Source organism: Astatotilapia calliptera, chromosome 6 (assembly GCF_900246225.1).
Source record: "Astatotilapia calliptera chromosome 6, fAstCal1.2, whole genome shotgun sequence".
Classification (NCBI taxonomy): Eukaryota; Metazoa; Chordata; class Actinopteri; order Cichliformes; family Cichlidae; genus Astatotilapia; species Astatotilapia calliptera.
This window is the reverse complement of record NC_039307.1, coordinates 30,069,351-30,074,285: the sequence shown is the minus strand read 5'-3', so window position 1 is coordinate 30,074,285 and position 4,935 is coordinate 30,069,351. Positions and strand designations below refer to the sequence as shown.

At 41.7% G+C, this 4,935-nt stretch overlaps 1 long non-coding RNA gene across 1 annotated transcript; it reads right to left on the bottom strand.

Annotated features, from left to right (window-relative positions):
- Positions 1-290: 290 nt before the first annotated feature.
- On the bottom strand, positions 291-1,751 carry LOC113024479 (uncharacterized). The gene is made up of 2 exons (XR_003272664.1): positions 1,547-1,751; positions 291-1,470 (listed from the first exon to the last, which is right to left on the bottom strand). It is a non-coding gene; the product is annotated as an uncharacterized LOC113024479 (long non-coding RNA).
- Positions 1,752-4,935: the final 3,184 nt, after the last annotated feature.

Sequence of the window (4,935 nt, the reverse complement as noted above, 5' to 3'; positions counted from 1 at the left end):
CTAGGACAGAGTTAGGTACTTTGACACCTTCACTTTGGATTACATCCATGTTGTCTTATTGCTCCAACCCAGAATGTCATGGACAATTGTAATGATTTGACCCAAAAGGCATGAAAGCACCAGTTGCTCAACTTCCAAAATAAAAGGAATTAAACCTCCTGGCTGGCTCGCCACGTTTTGTGTAGCGCCTCTACTCAGGACCAGTACACTCTCACTTCAAATAGAGACCCTAGACATCTTTCTAGGTTCAGGAGGAGGTTTTGTTTTGGAGACTCACAAAAGGAGTTGGCTTGGAAGTGAATAACTGGGACCTTTATTGCCTCAGTACCATTTATACACATATACAACACAATAACCCAAATTGCACGCTAATAGTGCATTTTTAAAGGTGAATACATGTAAAACAAAACAAAATAAAGACATTTAAATGGAAGATTTATACTGAACAGTATCAGAGCTCTTGGGAATGGATGAAACAGATTAAAGTGTTCCTGTTGTGAAGTTTGAATTGTCCAGTCTGAATTGTCCTTTAAAGTCGTTGAAAACCCAAACAGGTGTACTGTAGGGGAATTGTCAGTGTGCAAACCCTATTATCCGGGTAGGAAAAGTAGTGCATAGGGCTTATCTGTAATCCAGGGTTGCTTGAATCAGTTTCTCAGGCAAATCCCACAATCCGATCGCATGGCTGGCCACACCATTTCACGATCATCCAGGATCTCATTTGGGCTGTTCTCGCCGTCAGTGGTTCTCCAGAATCCTTCTAGTAGTTAAAAAAACCAATCTACACAAACAGTGCAGAACAATCAATTTCTTTTCCCATTTTGTGTTCTTAACATGAGCTCATTAACTTCTTTTCCAAATGTATTAATCACAAATGGCATTCCCTTTAGCTTTACCAAGTTACAAGAGTTACAGTAACTTGTTTGTACCAGTATCAACAATTTTATCAAAATTATATCACAACAAAGAACATCAGCAGCTTAAACTGTAATGTAAACAGTCATAGCAATGAAAGTGACATTCATCCTTAAGGCTTACAAGCAAATGTAACTTAATTCAGTGCAAATACTATTAAACTTGAAATATGCTCATATCTATTAAGACATAACCATTCTAATATAAACAGAGCTATTGCTTCTACTTGAATACCTCCCCGATCGGAATATGGCTTCAGCGGGGTGGGGTGGCTAACAGCTATTAGCAGCTAGCATCGCATCTAGCATCGGCATCGTTTAGCTCAAAGCATTCAACACTTATAACACACTGTAAAGAACAACAGGAGAAGTGAAACAACACGCCAGATTCTCATAGCTCCCGATTGGTTTTTGTTCAAAGGTTTCTGAGCTGAATCGGCTAGTGAAATACATTATCTAACTTAACAGGTAGCTAACGAAAGCACGTGACTCACCGGGATTTTCAGACACAAATAACTTGACAGACGTTATTCCCTTTGTGGTCAGAGTTCGGGGCCTAATAAAAGAGTACCTTATTAGCATTTATACGTAAAACAATCTGGTCTCATTAACCGGGTTGCAGTATTGCATACCAAGATACTTTTTCCATGCGCTCCGACACGTACTTGACCGCCATCAGAGGGAAGATCTCACAGGAAGAGAGAGGTAATACTTCCTGCGCACTAGACGCAAGGTCGTCAGAACACAAGACTGCATCACAGCGCCCCCCTGTGACAATAACAGGCTATAGCCTTAGATTACAAAAAGGGATTTTGCAGCCCTGTATTTCACATGGGTTACACCAGCACACATCGTTAGCTCCACACATGGAAAAAGTAATGTTCAAAATTAAATAAGTGCAAGAAATCAGAATCAGAATCAGAATACTTTATTGATCCCTGGGGGAAATTATTTTTTGTTACAGTGCTCCATTATAAACCAACATTAAGACAAGACAGACAATACACTAACTAAGAATAGTACAATATATACATATATATACATACATACATACATAAGTCACTCATAAATAAATAGCTGAAAAAAAAACATGTGTAGTTGTAGCAGCAAACAGTGTGTTAAGTGGATGCGTTGTACAGGGAGATGGCCACAGGCAGGAAAGATTTCCTGTGTCGTGCTTTTCGGTAATCTCAGTCTCTCACTGAACGAGCTCCTGTGACTGACCAGCATGTCATGGAGTGGGTGGGAGGTGTTATCCAACATTGTCTTTATCTTGGACAGCATCCGCCTTTCCGACACCACCTTGAGGGAGTCCAGCTCCATCCCCACAACATTGCTGGCCTTACGGATCAGTTTATTAAGTCTGTTGGCACCTGCGACCCTCAGCCTGCTCCCCCAGCATGCAACAGCATAGAGGATCGCACTGGCCACAACAGACTCATAGAAAATCCTCAGCATTTTCCGGCATATGTTGAAGGACCTCAGTCGCCTCAAAAAATAGAGACGACTCTGGCCCTTCCTGTAAAGTGCTGTGGTGTTTTTAGCCCAGTCCAGTTTATTGTCAATGTGTACTCCAAGGTATTTATAGTCCTCCACAATGTCAACACTGACCCCCTGGATTGAAACAGGGGTCAAGTGTTTCCTGGTCTTCCTGAAGTCCACGATCAGTTCCTTGGTCTTTGCCACGTTGAGCTGCAGATGATTCTGCTCACACCACGTGACAAAGGAGTCGACCACAGCCCGGTACTCTGTCTCATCATCCCTGCTGATGCATCCAACCACCGCAGAGTCATCAGAAAACTTCTGAAGATGGCAGGTCTCTGTGCAGTGGCTGAAGTCTGTGGTGTAGAGGGTGAAGAGGAAGGGGGAGAGGACAGTCCCCTGTGGTGCCCCTGTGTTGCTGATCACCTTGTCAGACACACACTGTGGGAGACGTACATATTGTGGTCTTCCTGTCAGGTAATCAACAATCCAGGACACCAGAGAAGCATCCACCTGCATCGCTGCTAACTTATCACCCAGGAGGGTGATAGAAAAAGATAATAAGGCCACAAAGGACTATTTAGCCCCTCCTGGAGGTCAGCTTACTTTGTTTGTGTTCTTTAAATGTTTTATTTTCTGTGATTGATTACGTTGTGATTGATTTACACAAAGTAGAAGAATCCATTTTGATGTGATGTTTTTAAAAAAATCGTTTTCTTCTTTGAGCAGTTCTCCCGGGTCATCGAGACCAGAATAAACCCCGTTTTATAACTCTACATGGTGCCTACGTCAACCTTTGAAGGCGCTACACCCTCAAAAGAATCAGCTGTACAGCACATTTGCTGCTGTTGTTACCAGACACAAATATAAATGTGCCAAATTTTAGATCACAGGAAATATTTCTTAGAGCAGATTTTAAATCAGTAACTTTGCAAATTTAGAGGAAATGTTTTTGGACAACAAACGTGTCACATTTTAAACAGGGTTTGAATAATCAGCGCTGACATACAGGCATTTATGCGCTGGGTATAACAGACATGCTTACCGTGTGAAAGGACCGCGGATGTCTTGGAGCAGAGAAACATGCTGTATTGTTGTTTTTCTTTATTGCATAAGCAGCGCCCGACTGTCAGAAACGCTCTGTGCGGGTAGCAAAGTCGGCTCCAACGCACCTGCAGGTATCCATTTGAAAGAAAGGTGTCGCTGCGGCTAGGCTCTCGGGACAGTCAGGCTTTTATTTATATTTGCGGCATTCTGGTGCGTTAAAACTAGCAGCCTGTGTCCCGCTTAGATCACCATTCCGAACATTCAGATATTTAAATAAAATGATGAATCGGCGAGTGATGAGGAGCCACGTAGATCCTAAAATGAGGTTTGATTAAATTAAACTCTTATGAACAGTGATGACGCGTTCCAAACAAACGATGCTTTCTACATGGCCAAATTGTGTGCTAACTACCTCACAGCACTGTGTCCGGGGTCCGAAAAAAAAAAAATTAAAACGATATACCTTGTGAAAGTTGTGAAGTGCTGAGGAAAATACTGTGTGTCTGATGGGGTGTTTTTATATAGGTGGACTTGGTTTCAGTTGACCTCTGACATGGAGAGATGAAAAGAGCAGTTTGTAAAGAAAAAAGGTGAAAAACTATGGAACTACAGTTGGGATGTGTGTGCTGGGATGCTCTTGATAAGTATGCAGCTTTTATTGTTTTATGACTTGTTTTGCTGACTGTTGGGGCCCTACCTGTAACCCCCTCTGTCTCATCAAGTCTTACTGTTGCAGTGCGTTTGTGTGGCTACTAGACAATTATAGGTTGCATTAAAGGAACATTGGGTGGGTCGATACAGTGTTATTGTGGCTAGTTAAGAATATGTGGCTTTTAGAAGTATCACAAGATAAGTTTATTTCTAAAGGGATACATGTTGTTTGTGGTACTCTGTTTTAAAAACTACTAGCCTCTGTGTCTTTCAGAGCACAAAAGAAAAGTGAAATGCTCCTAAACTAGTTAAAAAAGTGCCTTTATATTACTACTGAGGTTGAGGCAGTAACAAAGTTCTTTAAATCATCAGGCAAAAAAATCCAGAAACCTTGGGTTAGCCGTGGCTATCCGGGTCATCTGAATAGCCTCCTTCTCCTCCTCCTGCACAGGAAATAATCCAAAGTCCGTTACATTCCAAAGAGTCACTGAAATAAATGTCTGCTGGGTAAAACATGGTCAGGTTAAAAGCGAGCCGTTTAGTGTGGCTGATAAAAGAGTACAAAAACAAAAGGCAGATGCACACAAGAAAGAACCTAACTAGAACTAAACTGCGAAAACTGAATGCTAAACACAAAAGGCAAAGAACAAAACCTTGAACGTTGCAAAAAACATAAACATGGAAACTCCTGGAGACATGGAACAACAGACAACCTGACAAAGAATGAACAGAAACACACAGAATAAATACACACAAGGGTGATTAGGGGGAAGTGGAAACACATGGGGAAACAGCTGACACTACTCTGACATAACGAGACAAAGGAAGCAAAGCTGACTAC